General features: G+C 46.6%; 1 protein-coding gene across 2 annotated transcripts in view; it reads right to left on the reverse strand.

The window, feature by feature from the left end:
• The window catches only part of ELOVL5 (ELOVL fatty acid elongase 5), a 74,705-nt gene extending 57,474 nt beyond the window's left edge, over nucleotides 1–17,231 (reverse strand). Inside the window, exon 1 of one of the 2 annotated variants that reach the window (XM_081857414.1) lies at nucleotides 17,090–17,231. The gene's annotated coding sequence lies outside the window, so the exon portion shown is untranslated. Of the gene's footprint in view, nucleotides 1–16,097; nucleotides 16,255–17,089 lie in introns of those variants that run through there. The other variant, XM_081857413.1, reaches the window with a different exon arrangement.
• Nucleotides 17,232–17,492: the final 261 nt, after the last annotated feature.

The following is a 17,492-nucleotide window of genomic DNA, read 5'->3' on the forward strand; positions in this document are numbered from 1 at the left end:
TACAAGAAGTATGTCGAGTCCTACAAGTAAAATGGAGACTGCATACAGCATATAGGCCTCAGAGTTCAGGGAAAACTGAAAGAATGAATCGGACTCTGAAAACCCAATTGGCAAAATTAACCCAGGAAACGGGATTGGGATGGGTAGATGTGTTACCCATAACACTGTTTCGTGTTCGGTGTGCACCCACAAAAAGACTTAAGTTGTCACCTTTTGAGCTCCTGTATGGGAGACCGCCCTCCTTTGTTCAGGATATTCCAGCTGACCTTAAACAAATAGGAGATCATGTGACACAGGGACAAGTGCAATCTCTCTCCCGTGTTTTTGTTTCTCTTAACAGGTGGGCCCTCGAGCGCACGCCGTGCAGCATTGCCGAGCCGATTCATCAGTTCCAGGCTGGCGATAGCGTATGGGTGAAAGAGTGGAAACGCGATCCACTTGCACCTAAGTGGCGTGGACCTTACACCGTCTTGCTCTCTACTCCAACAGCGGTGAAGGTAGCTGAGGTGACCCCCTGGATTCATCACTCTCGTTTGAAGAAGTCTGAAGGCAGTTGGACGTGCAAAGGTGACCCCTCTAATCCTTTAAAACTAATTCTCTCCAAAAACCCCTGTATCTAGCCCTACCGGGAACGGGCTAGGTCACGGGCAACATTTGACGACCGGCCTGCTGCAGCCACAACCTGGAAGCTGGCTGACCTGCGCACGCCTGAAGCTTGAGGAGCGTCTGAACCAGCGACTGTGAACGGAAAGATTCTCTAATACAATTGATTGACTGCCCCCCTTGTGGAACAATTATCAGAGATATTACTCATTGGGGATCCTCGGGATATATGTTTTGGTCTTGGTGGTTCCCCATTTCTGTCACTGGGGGAATTATATTGGGGCTAATAATTATTTGCTATCACAATAAGGTAATCTTTTGTGGAAGGAATGCATATACTAGACATCAACATGATTTTATTATTAATCCTGATCCCTTGGGAAGGGGAAGGGTCCTTGAATCTGACCAAATTGGCTAAATATGGATTCAGCCATGACCACAATATGTGGGTAGGTTTAGCTGAAATGGTAGCTAATGTTGCAAATAGGACCAATTGCCTTGTTTGCTCTCTTGGGCCAGATGATTCAGAGGGAGGTATGCCCTTATTACCGATACCATTAGATGCTATTGGTATGGTAAGCGAAATGCCACACCAAACTGAAATACAGAATTTCCCCGGATGGAACTCAACTAAACCATTACGAGTTATACCTGTACAAGGGGAATTCTGTGTACATAAATCATCAGATGCAGCTGATTCTCCCATGATAGGCTCTTCTCATTGTCACTATACTTGGGATTATAAGAAGAATAGTCATACCTGGGCACACGGTACTACCTATCGAACTCGGAATGCCTTGCCCTGTGCAACTCCTTTTATTCATGCATGGAAAGTGGTGTGGAACATAACTGTGACAGAGAAAGGCAATCTAACATACTGCACTGTAAACTCTCTACCCCTTTTGGTATTTCGCCTTCTGTATTCCCCGTACCAAAAACCTCAGACCCGATGGTTGTGGTGGATATGTGGAGAATGGGCGTACAAGAAACTCCCTTCCAAATGGAGTGGGACTTGTTTCTTGGGTTGGGTATTACCACCAATGTGGATTATGCCCACTAGTTCGGCCAGGCGAACACGAAGGAATGCTGATATTTCTCATATAGCAGGAGGAAGTACCCAAAGTTGGAGCGGTACTGATGATTGGCCGCCAGAGTGCATTATAGCCTATTATGATCCTGCCTCCTGGAATCCTGGTGAGCTCATACAAGGGGCACGGGATCCTATTTATAATCTAAACAGAATAATTCGATTGCAAGCAGTAGTGGAACTTGTAACCAATGCAACGGCCCAGAGTTTGAGACTTATTGCACAACAGTTGGATGAAAGTAGAGCCGCCATTTTGCAGCTGAAAATGGGAATGGATTATGTACTTGCCAGGCAAGGAGGCCTATGTGGAGTCTTGAACTTGACAGGGAATGCCTGTTGCTTTAACATTTCTGATAATGGTGAGGCAATCCGTGTGTTGGCCACAAAGATGGAGAATATAGCACATGTCCCAGTACAAACATGGGAAGGATGGGATATGGGATGGCTCACCAATTGGTTACCTAATGTCACAGGACTCAAAGGGATACTATTGTCTTGCTTGTTTTTCTTGACAGTAGTAGTATTGGTTTTATGTATGATGCCATGTATCATTTCATGTTTTAGAAGTACAATTAGCAAGATGGTTTCAAATGAAACTCTACCTCATATCATGGCCCTATACAGAGCTTTACCTCAGGAATATGATGAAGGTCAAGCTATCAAGGACACTTGGGATGAAGGTCCTTGAGCTTGAAAGGGGGGAATGAGGCACCTAACCATAAGCCTGCATTTTTATCAAAGCTTCTATATATTTCAATCAAGGCTTGTATTTAAAAATGAGCTTAAAAAAAGGATTTTCAAATGTTTCATGCCAGGCAGAGAAAACCTTGGCCATTCTCCTAAGACAAGAGGGCCCCATTGATTTATAGTAGAAAAACAATTCTCAAAGTCATAAAAAGGGAGAATTACATATGCTGCCCCAAGGCTGAAAAAACACTGGGTAAGATAATACTAATGTGCCTCCCAGTAAAATGAGCCAGATCTTCTTTCTAAGGTTGAAAGGCCAGGAGCAAATGGAAAAAAAAACATTTAGCTAGAAGAAAGAGAGCATTTTTGGGGAAGTCTTTTTCTAAAGCCATTCTTTCTTAAACTGAAGAGGCTTCTTTTAAAAGCTGTTTTACTGAGTTTCTTCCTTTTTACTTTGAAAAGCTTTATTCTTTTAAGAGGCTACCTATGATAAATGTATGAAATATATTAGCTTAAATATATTGGCTTAAATGTAATTATGCAAAGGATTTAAGGAATGCTAGATTCTTATTTCATAGAGTCATATTGCAATAGGAGACCAGAGGGGCAAATGAGCCTAGCCCCCCCCCCCCCTGCCAGACAGAAGACGCCATCCAAGCAGTCTTGATATATAGTTGTCAGGCATTTGTTTAGAAACATTAAATGAAGGAAATCTTTCAATGTTGATGTGAAACTCAAGATCCTTGACATCTGTTGAACATAAAAATGTAAGATTAAACATTTGTTTTAGAAGGCAATAGGGCAAGAAGGGCAAGAGGTGAGCTGGTAATTAAGATTCCATGTAAGATATATTATTACTTATATGTCATATATATAGCTCTTTGTCTCCCTTATAAGGGCAAGGAAATGGGTGTATCTTTTGTGGGTGTATCTTTTGTGATTGGTTCTACCAAACAGCCAATAGGAATTTCAACCAGGCTGATTGGACAGAGGCAGCCACAGGAGGAGCAAAGGGGGCTGGATTAAGGGAATATAAGTGCTGGCCAGAATGGCAGGAGGCCAGGCCAGAGCTTGGTAACCATGTACCACTGTGCCTCTTATTTATTTGTCTGACAAATAAATTACTATTTTAATTTCTCTATTGCTGCGTTGAATATTTCATTCCAGCTAAGCGTTAACCACAAGCAGGGTGCTACATAAGCAGTCCACTCACAGGTCAATTTATAGAGAGTCTATATACCCACAGTCTTTAAAACAATATAAATCAGGGCTAATTTATCTTGAAAATGTGTGCCAGGTATACTTCAGTTACTCAGCTACTTATTGAGGAAGCTCACGTTCTAAACATGCCAAGTTTGGAAAGTCAGGATTCAGCCTAGGAGTGAGGGCTGGTCGAAGCAGAAGAACTATCAGCGTTTAACTACAATGACAAAGCGACTCACCGGCCATTAAAGAAGAAGCAAGACTACGGTCATTCTGAGAGGGGGAAGTTAAATACAGAGGCTAGACAAATTCTGAGTTTCTGGGGGAAAGGTAACTATGGGTTGATACAACCACAGATAGGATATGGATTTTACTATAGCCAGGAGAGAATGGTGACCATGATGTGGGTGAGGAGATTCCTCCCTCTCACATTTGAAAAATAAAGCAAACCCTCCCTCACAATGTAGGCTGGGTTTAGTGCCAGGAAGCACAAACTGCTGAGCAGGGCTGTATCTGTGTAGTGTGGGCAGAGCTGATGCTAACCAGCTGATGGAGGACATTTCCCTGGTAGAAGGGGCACAAAGAGGCAGTTCTTTATGAACTGAGAAACAACCAGTCCACGAGTTTTCCAGTTTTAATGCTTCATCCGTCCTATCTGGGTACCAAAACTTTTGCTCTGCCTGCACAACTTTTCTGATGACTGGTTGGGGTTTTCCTTTCTGAACAAATGGCGGCTTGTGCCCAAATTGAGAAAAGTTCCATGCCCCTTAAATATCTTTGTGTTCCTCCAGCAAGTAAATATCAGAGTTATTCACATGCACTGGAGGAAACAGAATTTTTTTTGGGGGGGAGGTGGGGGTGTTTAATGCCTAATATACCAAAATACTAATACTGTCAGAGAACAGGAGATTAGAAGAGGAATTGTGTATCTGCCTGAGCTCTGGGAAAACCTGGTTACTGTGATTAAATTTTGCCTGCAGCTAATGACTGCTGTCACTGGCACCATCGCCTCTACCTGCCATCTCTCTCTTCCGAACTGAGCTCACAAACTGACAGCTTGCATCTGTCCAAAGGAAGTGGTGCAAAACAGATGCCTCAAACCACATGCGCCAACCCCACCCTCCCTCCACACAGAGACCAGGATGGTGCTTGTACACAGGCCACGCAAATGGAAACATTGTGGGTCCATTCCGGATCTTTCACAAATGTCAAGTTGTTCACGGTAGAAGGGAGGGGAAAGCCCGAGTACATTATTGTGGAATTTTAGCTAAATAATGAAGATGCCGTGTGTCAGAATGCCCCCTCCCCATCCAACACCCCCACCCAGCAACTATACCACTTTACATAGTTATGTGAGGAAGGGCCTCAAGTCACACTTCTCCAAAACAAAACAAGAACTGAAACACAGTCATCCTTTAAAATTCGCTCATCTCTGAATTTTGCTGGGTAGTTCTCCAATCAATTGATGTGGACAAAAACAAACATACTAGAGTAAAATGCATATATTCAAGAAATCAACATAGAAAAATGCACTATGTTGGAGGAAATTGCTTTGCAAAAATGGGGTTAATTAGGCCAAATTGCACACACACATGTGTATATAAGAATAAATTCGCTTATGTCAGATCACTGCTTTACAGAGTAACTCTGGGACTAAAGTATAGATTTTGCAGATAATTATAGAAGAGACTATTTTGATGTACCCCTGCACTTAACGCAGCACACCAGTAACGGGAAGCAGAGAAATCAATAGGAACCAGATTAAAAAGGCAAAGTTTTATTTCCATTATTCACAGCACTGCTAGCTAAGACTGTAGATTAACTCTGTCTGTTGGACTGGATTTCAAGACACTATCTTTTATTCTTACAAAGGTAATGGAGAACAAAGGAGAGGTAAAGTTTTAAGAAGCAGTGTTGCAAGAGACTCATTGGTATGAACACTCACAACAAATCACCCACCATACTGGCAGTTCTTCGTGGATTGAGCTGGATATGGGCATGGGCCACAGAAAATGTATGGCAAAGATTTCTAAACAAATATGGCTACAAGCCACAAATTTAGCTTGCAGTGAGGGTAGCTATCACGGTGCCCTAACCATTGGGATGCTGTTAACAGAAAGGTCCACAATTTGTCCTGACCTTTAGCACACAAAGCATTTCACTGCCTCTACTTCCCGAGGGAGGTCAAGACTGCATTTCATAGAATCATAGAGTTGGAAGAGACCACAAGGGCCATCGAGTCCTCCTTTTACAGAGGAGGAAAACAATCTGAGTTGTAGAACAAGGATTATATAGGGTTAGTAAAATAAATACATAGTCACTCCAGATTGAGTCCCTTCTCCAAAACAGTGACCACCGCATACCATAAATTCGTATTTGTGCAATTAAAGTGGACTGAAGCGCTTTGTTGCAGCAAATCCACTTTTTGGTATAACTTTTTGTGGTTAAGAGAAATTGCAGGGAAACGCACTAAAAAGTGTGGGACAATGACTTCTTGATAGGAAGTATAGCTGCTGCAAAAAGTAATCAGGACAAATGCTATATACAACCTCCCAGCTAACAACTCCTAAGGCATGCTTGACGATATCCTCATATAAGATCGGGGTAAGCTTTATGCCAGTGAATCAGGATAAACGCTCAGTAAAAAGGTAATCTGAAGAAGACACAAGAGTCTGAAGTCTAGCCATTTCTGTGGATTGATGATAGAAGTGAAATATCTCTGGCCAAAGTGCATCTTCCTGCTGGCCCAAGCAACCCAGTGGACCACAGCAGACAGGAGAAGCATGTGATCAGCAATGTCAAGTGATACCTCTGGTATTGGACGGCACCACGGAAATTTGTCAGTCCAAAGATTTAAGGGTTGCAATGCTCCCTTGTGCCAGGGGTGGAGGAAGGGGGTGCGGTGGGTGCGGACCACCCTGGGTCTCACCACTGAGGGGGGTGACAAAATGTTGGGTGGCACTCACTGCGGGGCCTGCAGTGCGCCCGAGCCACACATCTTTCCTGGGAGTGACGCAGTGCCTTGGGCTCCACGCTGCCCCAAAGGGTCCACCCGCCATCTCTCCCTCAGTTGTAGGGTGGCTGAGTGGGAGGAAGCAGGGAGACTCCGGAGGCCCCATGGTGTGCAATGCCCCTATGGGCGGCTTGCCCTGCCCCTCGGCATGCTGCCCCAGGCACCCAAGCGGCTTCCTCCGCCACTGCCTTGTGCCAAAACCAAACAAATGGAAAATTAGCATGTCAGAGAAGGCTACACTAGAACTCTCTCAGCCCACATTTTAATTGTTGGCAAAAAGGAGCCATTCTCATTTTCGACCCCAACCTACTGCAGTCTCAAGGGGCAAAGTCCGTCCAGCAGCAGGTGAGGCTCTTAATTGCTTGGCTGAGTTATAATAAAGGACAGCCAAGGTTTCTCACAGACACAAGTAAGAATGAAGATGGATGCAAAAGTAAATCTAGCCTTATTTATTTGCTCCAGAGCACAGAGTTAAGAAAAGACGGTGTCCAAGGTCCATTCCAAAATTCTCTAGTTATTCTAGTCTTATTTTAATCTCCAAAAACAGGGGGGAAAGGTTAAGAAAACCCTGCTTGCATTCCAACAAATAGAATTAATTACGGTTAGGGGTTTGTCTTACAGTGTTACTCCACAACAGGCATGGAGCAGAGTGGGCTTATTATTTTTCGGCCGTAGCTATTATTCTGGTTTAGATGAGGTATGCAAATTCCCAGGCCTACAGTACTTGCAACTGGGTGGCTTTTAAAAAGAATAAAAACATGGAAACACAAACGCAAGGCTTGCATTACAGAGGCACAATTAAGGAGGGAAAACATCCACAGCTTATTTTTAAGCAGATGATTGGGCGGGGTGCGGGGAGGGATGGAGGCAAGAAAGTAATGCAGGGCGGCTGCTTTGTGGTCTACACAGTGGTTTCCTGTCAAGAAAAAGGCAACCATCTTGTGTGATGTCATCAGAACACTTCTCCCTGATCAACTTACACCTATCCTTTCCTGTAACAGCTGCTTGACAGCTTACCAGAAAACCAAAAGTTGTTCTGCATGAGAGCTCCCTCCCACCAGTAGCACAAGCTGGATCAAAGAGGGGAATGCTAACGGAAAGACTAGTGTAAAGAAACCACACCACGGGCAGCTGCAAGGAAGGGCAAAAGCGAGAGAGAGAGAGAGAGAGAGAGAGAGAAGGTTGAGCCTCCTTTTTAACAGGCTTAGCAATACTAGCAGCATCGTTGCAATAAACTTTCCCCAAGCTGAAAGACCAGTTCCGAGGAAAGGCTTACATTTCCCTGCCTAAATTAACTGATCAAATAAAAATTCATGGAATCATCCTCTCTTGCTCCTAATGAACTTTGTAATTACTTGGTTCACAGTACAAGTTTGTCCAGCACATAATGGTTGGATGTCTTCTAAAGAGAGTATAATCCCCACCAACGTTCTTTTCTGGCTGACAACATAATGATTCTTCATGCTTCAAAACTGGTTAGGAGGAGCAAGAATTCTATCATATGAATCCTTTACTCTGGGGTCAAACATTACTCGAAGCCACAACCAGGATGCTTGTCTCCTGTTGTTTGGAGAGCATCTTGAATTGAATCAATTAGTGCAATTGCTTCTTGCCCTGCCCCATCAAGACCTAAAACCCTTTCGTGCTCTCGGGAGCCTTGTGTGCTTGGCAAAGGTGTTTTGTGTTTGAAAAACACTACAATTCCAAGGGAGAAATCTGTTACGGCATTTGCACACAACACCATCAGCATGTATGCACCAACATTATAAAATTAGGAGAGAGAAGCTTCCCAACTTCCACCAAGAGCTCTTGGCAAAAAGATCCCAAGCATCCAACAGATTCCAGCGAGGAAAGGTAGGTTTTTAGCTCTTTGTTCACCCAATATTCCCAAGCAAAGGGAAGATCACCCATCACTGTCCTCAAGGAAGAAGAGTCTCTCCACTTTAAGCAAAAGCCCCGGGGACCTTCTCTCTATCTACCCTTTCATTTCCGAACCACATCCTACAAAATGATTTAACATGGTGCTGACAAAATAATGCTAAGGTTGCAGGTTCGATCCCCGTAAGGGACAGCTGTGTATTCCTGAATCGCAGAGGGTTGGAATGATCCACCGGGACCCTCCCAAGTCTATGATTCTAGGACCGGAAACTATGAAAACAAATTCAAATCCAAATCGGGTAGAGACTGGGATAAAAAAACATTCCCTCAAAAGGTGTTCGGTAGGCACCAGAAACAAACAATGGAGATGGTGCCTACTAGATATGTAACAGCAGGGAGTTCTGCGGTGAAGGGGCCACCACACCAAAGGCCCGATTGCCTACGTCACAGGGCCTCCTGCAAATCTAGTGGTGCGGACTCTGCAGGATGCTGCAAAGCAAAGTGATCCATTGGGTATACAAGGAGTGAGACAACCTTTCAGGTATCTGGTGCCACTGCCTTTGCCTGGCAGCTTATTGGCAAGCACTGCAATTCTTTCATAAGTGGTGTAACATGACGGCACTCGTCTGCCCTACTGAGCCACTTGAGCTGCTGCCTTTATACCAGAAGCAGCTTCCAAGGAAGGCAGCCCATCTGAAGAAGATTACCCTGTGGGGTTCCATGTAAAAAGGCAGCAAAATGGCCATTATATTTTTACTAATATGCAAAAGAAAAGCATTTGGATTTCCTGCCTCAGGCATCAAGTTCTCCAAGAACCTCCTGAAAAGGTAGTAAACGTAAGCCTGCTATAAAAAACAAAAATAACCCCACTTAAGTCTGTTGCTTCTCTGGCAACCATTTAACACCAATTAAGGTCTCCACTTCCTTTCCTCCCTCCCATTTCCTGCCTTTATTATCCATCTTTGCTTCTGCTTCCCTCTCGCACTTTCAGAACTATGAAACACAATTCTGTTGCTGATGTAGATTTTAAAACATATTTGCGTCTTGCCCTCAGCACTAGACCATTTTTAAGTATTGCTTTTTTAAAAAAAAAAAAAAAGCAAAACAAAAACACATTAAAAGCAATATCAGCTACCTGAGGCATTATTGCTATTGCCAGCTTCCTGCATCCCTAGCAGCTGGAAGGGAGAGGAGGTTAGTTCTCCCTTCGCTCAGTATCCCTCCTGCAGTGATTCTAAGGGCCATTTCCAAAATGGTGCCTGGAACCTTAACATGCGAGGCTTTGGGGTGTGTAATGGGAACTTAAAAGCCCACATTGGCCAGAATGCCCATTTGTAGTACAATTGCCTCTTGTTTACTTCCTGTTCTGCTTGAGGATCAATAAGGGCTTAAATTGCCTCTTCTAAAGTTCTGTTCTTTTTGTGCTGAAGTTTCTAGGTGCCTGTAATGCACACAAACGCTTTGGAGATTATAGGTGTTAGATTCATGTTTTTAAAAAATCAACAACAAAAATAGCCACTTGAAGATTTCTGTGTAGAAGCACTCCAAGGAGTGGGGGGGGTACCTCAGGCCTGGGGGCAGAATACAGACCTTCAGCTGGCCCTTGGCCACAATAAGATTAATAAGCAACAAAAAATTGCACATAAAAGTGCACAGTAAGAGTCTAGCTAGCAATATTGCGTGTGTAAAGTTAAGGTAAAAGTTAAAGAACCCCTGGACAGCTAAGTCCAGTCAAAGGCGACTATGAGGTTGCCGCGCTCATCTCGCTCTGCAGGCTGAGGGAGCCAGAGTTTGTCCACAGAAAGCTTTCCGGGTTATGTGGCCAGCATGACTAAACCAGGGCACACCAGAACCCTGTGATGGAAGCCAGAGCACACAGAAACACCATTTACCTTCCCACCACAGCAGTACCTATTTATCTACAGTGGTACCTTGGTTTGCAACCACTTTGGATTACAGCCGTTTTGGATTACAACCACGTCAAACCTGGAAGTATGTGTCCCTTTTTTTTATTACACCCCCCCCCTTTTTGGGATTACAACCAATTTTGGGAGGGAGGCCCCATTGGCAAAAGCGCACCTTGGGTTACAACCTGTTTTGGTTTACAACTGGACCTCCAGAATGGATTATGGTTGTAAACCAAGGTACCACTGTACTTGCACTGGTATGCTTTCAAACTGCTAGGTTGGCAGAAGCTGGGACAGAGCAACTGGAGCTCACTGTCGCACGGATTCGAACTGCTGACCTTCCGATTGGCAAGCCCAAGAGGCTCAGTAATTTAGACCACAGTGCCACCCACATCCCTATAAACACACACACACCCCTGTATATATGTCACACACATACATATACTCTCCATGCAAACATACCAGGATGAACGCTCTATGAACAGCTAGTTTGAAAACTCCCTCCAATTTTTTATTTAAGCCATTTTGGAGGGCAAGGTTTTTGAATGTTGTAGTGTGGGATGGTCCTTCTCCTCCCATGAGAAATTCAAAACATGGCAAAGCTGCTTTGTGAATCTTAGTGAGGAGCTACTGGCAGGTGTGAGGGCCAATCAGGGTGGAGAAATCCCTTCACCCTTGGTTATGCTGCCTGGAAGTTGCAGCCCCTGATAGCAGCCATGATAAGGCTCACCGACTTTGCCGCAGTCACTGCCTCTCAGTTTAACCAACCTCAAAGGGTTGTTGTGCAGATGGCGGGAGAGCACGTTTGCCTCCTTGAGCTCCTTGGAAGAGAGGTGGGATAGAAATTCGAACAAACTCTGTGCCCTTCACAATAACTCAAAGCTCCCATGGGAGGCTCACTGCGAGCAGCAGCGACAGCAACACAGCACTGTAGAAGATACATTGACAACAGTTAAGCAGCCTCTGATTGAAAAGCCCTGGGAATAAGACTAAGGAAGGCTGGGAACCAGCACACATCACAAGAGGAATATTTATTTGCAACAGTAATGCAAATATGGCAACTATTCCTGCAGCATGCACAGGAAGGCCAGGTTTGTTGTGTGCACTGGCAGAAAAGTGCAGGCATGTTTTTAACACTTAATAGGGATACCCCCCCAACACCAAAGACAGAAGGAAAAGCAAAACAAATCACTCAGATTAGTGCACACACTTGTCCAATGCTGTGTCTCGAAAAGGGTCGTCTTCACTCCAAAGCGTTGCAATGTTCTAAGAAGCATCTGTAATTCACCCAGTCCTTCCAGTCCAGTCCAAAACAGCCTTGGCCATATTAACCAGAGATACCCCCCCACCCCGTTCCAGATGAGCATAGCAGATGCGCAGAATAAATATTGTAGGCACTGACATGGTAGCAAACATGCCGTTGCCAGCCTTACAGGACTGTCTCACCTATAGCTAATGTCTACTGATGCTACTCTTATCTCCCCATCCCTGCCCACAGACAAACAGGCATCCCATTCTTTCATGCAGGCAAACATGTCTCTCCTCTAACTCCTTGTAGTGCCATGCAAAGCTCAAGTTTCTGCAGTACAGCGACTGCTACCAGTGAGAAACCAGATACAACTGCCCACTTCTTCCTGAGCTCCTGTACCTTCCCAAAAAGGAATAACAGAGAAAGGTGACAGATTCCTCTTAGAAGGAAGGTGCTATAGCAGAAGTTCTCCAACTGTGGTCCATTGCCTACTGAGAGTTCATTCCTTCCATGTGGGGGGCCTGGGGAAAGATTGCAAGGCGGTTGAGAATATCTGTACCCTGCGTTTGACTTTTCTGCCCCGACCCCACTGACAATGGAGATGGAGGCTGTTTAAGCCAGGGCCAGATTATCAAAACAGGCTAGCCAGACCCCTAACCTAGGGCCAATCATTTTCATAATACAGTGCCTCTAGAAAAAATGTACCAGTTAAAGGCAAGGCTACAGTTATTAAGATATAAATAGATATTGTTACAGAGATTATGGGGCAGGTGGAGGTCAACTTGGGAAGGTAGCCCATCTAGGAGAAGGAAAACTGGTCCTAAACCTCTGCTGCTTTGAGGGATATCTTCAGGAGAAGAAAAGGATAAGGAGTAAACCCTACACACAAATCCAGACTCGAGTCCCTAAGACGGTTGGATGGTACCTTGTATGTTTCCTTCCGACAACTCCTGCAGCCAAGCCAGTGCCAAACCTGTTGCTCTACTTTCCTTTGGACCATGTCAGCAGGGCCAAGAGGGGAGTCTTGCTGGACCTTCATACACACTGCCCAGGCTTGCACCCTGGAGAGGTCACTTCAGGGCTGTTAATGCAGAGGTTTGATTTCACCCCGCCCTGCCCCCCCAGAGGCACACTCCATTGTCTCTTGGGACAGACAGGTGACAACAACAACAGGAGTTAGTAACGTAAGAGTTATGTGTATGCTTTGATTTGTAGGACAAAAATAAAAGCGTATTAAAGTACTCCACAGCAAGATCGCAGAAGTTTTCAACTGATCCACAAGGATCGGGTGACCTCATCACAGAGTTCATGCCACCCCAATGTCTTTCAATCAAGTCGCCCATGTGCAAGATCATTGATTGATGGGTGGCTTCAGAACTGTCAGCCACTGTGATGTGTCTGTTGCTACTGCTACCTTGGCTCACTGCTATGGCTATTCTTGCACTTTCTGCCAGCAGCAACAAGGTTACATTGATGTTAGGCCTTGTGTAGCAGGACCATAGGATCAGCCTGCCAGGCAAGACCTTGCCGTTTCTCTTCTTCCGGGTGCGGTTTAGCGCTTTGTAGTCAGCATATTTTTGCCCTGGGAAGGCAGGATTTTGTCTCAAGATCAAACCTCCTTGCTGACTAAGCAATGGTGTTGCCTTTCCACGTCAACAAAAAGGTGATCTCTGCAATACAGAATCTTTTTGTTTTCAAGAGCATACTTTCAACTCAGTTCCATCCACTTTCTCGGCTAACACAGGAACATGCCGCATTTTGATAGGCACTGCTGGGGATTTTTAAATATCTTAATATATGTACATGATTAGGCACTAAGGAAAGGCAGTTGATGAATGTTTATAAATCCGACATCTAATCAAACTCTCAAGTTAGAAGTGCACGTTCCCTCCCACCCCCTGCCAAAAAAAAATAAAAAATTTAAAAAATCACTGCCTTAGGGATGCTTCATCACCAACACATTTGTCTAGTCAAAGATTCCAAGCTGCTTTGCATAATTCCCCAGAGTAAAAAAAGAAAAAAAGAAAAAGCAACTCCTATTTCAGCTGCTCTGGAGTTTCCCCTGCCTTTTCCAAGGCACAGAACCACAATCAAGTGGGATTGAAGAGTCCCATGAAAACAACCCCATCCATTTGCTTTTGTGGGGACAGATAAACTTTGCTTCCAAACTCTACATCTAATCAAGTCACCCTTGTTTGAGATAAGAAGGGATTCTCTTTGATTGAAAGCCATTGGCGATGATGTTATGTGACTTGGGAGGGTTGTTTTTATTTTATTTTTACACCTTCCTCTGAAGCAGAGTACAGGCTTGCCCAACCCTTCAGTGCATACCAACAAGTCCCTTTGGAGTTCAAATGGAGTCACTCAAAGATAAGCAGGCGTAAGATAAGCAGCCTCAGTTTATATTATTTAGGTGTAGTGCACCTGAACACTGGGCCAAAAACAAGTGAAGCATTTTTTAGCAGCCTGTTGCCCAAAGAACATTGCTTCCCATCTAGCTCAACAAAAACTGAACACAGAAAGTTCTCCAACTGAACTTAAAAAGTTCTCCAGTTTCTAACAATGTACAAAATGTAGCATCAAGGCAGAAGGCTGCCCTTCATACAGTTTAACAAAGCAACTCTATGCATGTTTACATGGAACCAAATCTCACTGTGTTCAGAAGGGAGGAGTGCATGGGACTGCACTATATCCAGATGGGATTCAATCACATACAGTACCAGCAAATTCAAGTTGCATAATTAAAGTGGATTTGCATAGCAAAATCAACTTCCTAAAAAAGAAAAGGTGGGGGGAGGTCAGTTTTGTGATAAGAGTGATGGGAAGATGCACTGGTTTGTGATTGCTCAGTGGAATTTTTATACTCGCAAACAAATGGGAAGGAATGCTGAATAAATTGCCAACATTGTTTCACCTCCCTGCAACTTTGTGCAAACAAATAAGAATCAATGCTCAATAAACAGGTCATATGGATGGGATCCAAATCTCCCCTAGGAACAGGGATGGTTGCCAGGGAAAATTAATAAAAATAAAAATTATTATTTATTGGACTTACTAGTCATGGGGGGTGCTTTAGAAGGAAGAGCTCAATGAAATGCTTAAGGGCAGGAAGAATGTTCTTCTCTGGGAGTTTCAGTGCTGGTCTCTCCTTCCTGAGGAAGGACACACTGTTTTCCTGTAAGGAAGTGGGCCTTTGGGAATGCACTGGTTGCTGTTGGCAGGAGACATCAGCCACTTGGCTACATAACTAGGCTACACAGCCTCCCAAGTGTCGAAGGGGAATCCTGAGCAGAAAGCCAAACTGGAGCAAACTTTCCATTGCAACCCTTCCGTTCTAGCCAAGATTGCTTATCACAGAAGGGCACCAGCATCACTTTGCTCAGCGCAGTGCAAGGCAGGGGGATTGCAACACACCGGCAGCCAAGTTCAGCTGGATCGAACAAGCTAGCTGGGTGTATTGGGACACTTTACACAGCACAAACAGACCACAGATTCGCTGGAAGCATTTCGTTTCTGTGCAATTAGACCCTCGCAAGGCAGAGTGTGCACGTCTATTTCGACATGGGTACATGTGGCCGGAAACGGCTTCCCAAGGCGGCGAGATGAGCGCTCATCACACGTGAACAACGACCTGCGTCCACAAGAGTTTTTTCTGCACGGGGTGGGGGAGAGACCTGCTTGCTCCCGCGCCCCGTCCGTCATTCTCCGACGACGCGGGACCGGGGCTGCAAAGTGACAGCCGGCACACACCAGCACCTCCTTCCCCCGCCAGAAGCGGCGGAGGATGTTTGTACAAACGCGGAGCTTTTCTCAGCACTTGTTGCCGATCTCTCTCTCTCTCTCTCTTTGCCCCTGCTGGGCAGAAACCGGCTAGCAGCGAGTTGGCTCTGCGAGCCCCAAACATTCTCAAACTCGAGACGGGAGCCGCCTCTTCCGCTGATCGCCCGCAGCAATAACGGGGAAGCGAAAGGCGAGGATGCACGTGGAGCCGCCATCGGGGGGCCCGCCCTAAACCGGTTCTCCCCCCCCCCCCCGTGTTTGTGTGTGTGTGTGTGTGTTGTATGGACGGCGGGGACATAATAGCAACAGCCCCACATCCCCCCGCGCACTGCCATTTGCATGAACACTGCCTAGAATCACCAGCCAGCTCCCTCCATCCTCCCCAGCCGACAGCACGTCGGAGTCGCGCTCCCGGCAAGCCCAGGGCGTCCGCCAGCTGCTTCCAGCCAGCCACCGGTCGCTGCTTGCCTGGGCTGAGGGCGGGCGAGATCCCGGTCCCCGATCCTGCCCCGCGAGCAGAGGATCGGCCGCGCGGGAAAGGAAAGGGAGCCCGCGCCCTCTCTCTCTCCTTCTCTTTCCCCTTACAAGGGCAATGGGAGTGTGGGGAGCATCCGCCCTAGAAAAGCAACAGCTTCCCCACCCACCTCGCAGCCGGCGGAGGCCCAGGCTGGCCAAGCGCGGATCCCTTACCCTTTTGCGCGCACTCAGCAGCAGGCAGTTTTAAGGTGGCGATAGATCCCGAGGCAGCATTAAAACCCAAAAATAAATAATAAAAAAGAAGGGAGGCGGAGAGATAGCGGTAAGCAGCAGCCAGCCGGCTCAGTCACGCTGCAGAGGCGGGGAGGGGAAAGGGGCGGGTTCGAGTCTCGGCGCTCAGGCACCGCCAAGGAGGGAAAGAAGGAAGGGGGCGCGATCTCCGGCTAAATTGTGGGCTGACTGTGACGTAACAATCGCGGCGGGAGACAAATGGGAAGAGCTCTGGCGAGAAGGGGCGTTGTGACGCCACGGGGGCTGGGAGAGGGTTAGGGAGGGACAATGGAACGCTCGGCCGGGGGAGGGAAGGCGTGAATAGGGAAGGTTAGAGCCGCCGGGCAGCGCCAGTGCCTGACCTTGAGGCTAGGCTCCTGCGCATATCTGCATGCGCGCAGTTGGCAACAACAAGCCCGCGTTTGTGCATAGTTCTGTGCAGGCGAGTATCCGCCCATAGGGCTTCCTCGCAAGTAAGGCTGATGTGCTTCCCATGCAGAGCTAGGCGCGTTTAACAGCGCGGGTTTCGGTGGGTTTAGGCGCGCCTAACTCCGGATTAGGCTCCGTTTAGGATTGAGACCGCCGTCGCGGGTCTCCTGATTTCCAAGCAAACGCGCACGGAATCCCTTGCTCGGCTTTTCCTCTCCCCTCCTTTAAGAGAAATTCTAAGGCTGCGAGCCGCTGGGACATCCAGGGGAAACCCCGAGTTAATTGTGTGGAGGCAGAGTTCTGAATAAACGCCCGAGACTGCGCTCTAAACCTCCCGCGGCATCTGGCGACAGCTCCAGGGGCTCGGGCAGTGAGGAGCCTAAAAGTTTCCAACTTTTGGAGGGGGGTTAGCAGCTCATAATAACTACGAAAGGGCAGAGGAAAGGAAAAGCAAAGCGACACCCTCTTGAAGCGCCCGCGGATCCTAACTAACTAAACAAGCTTACTTGGCAGCGCTGAAGGGCGATTTTTTAATTTTATTTTTTGCACCGTCCTGCTTCGCCTAGGATCAGACGCGCGGCATAGGCTGAGCGGAGCGCTAGCAGGGGAGACAACCGGGTTGAGCGGTCCTGTAGAAGTCAGAGGCCGGCCGGCGGGGTAGGCGGACCCACACGACAAGTGGGGAAAGAGGAGGGCGGACAGCTGAGGAAGGAGAGAGGGAGTTGGAGGCCAGATTCCACCACTGGAGTGCGGAGCTATTCCGAAGCAGCTGGGCCGATGGAGCAAGGGGATGCTGGTCGCCTGGAAGGCGCGCAGGTTGCGTAAAGCCTTGCTCTTCACATACCCCCTTCCACCCGGTCCCTTCCACGCTGGCTGCAGCCTTGCCCTTCGGCCCCGTGGAGATGGGGG

Source organism: Podarcis erhardii (assembly GCF_964252035.2).
Source record: "Podarcis erhardii genome assembly, chromosome: 3".
In the NCBI taxonomy this organism is placed as follows: Eukaryota; Metazoa; Chordata; class Lepidosauria; order Squamata; family Lacertidae; genus Podarcis; species Podarcis erhardii.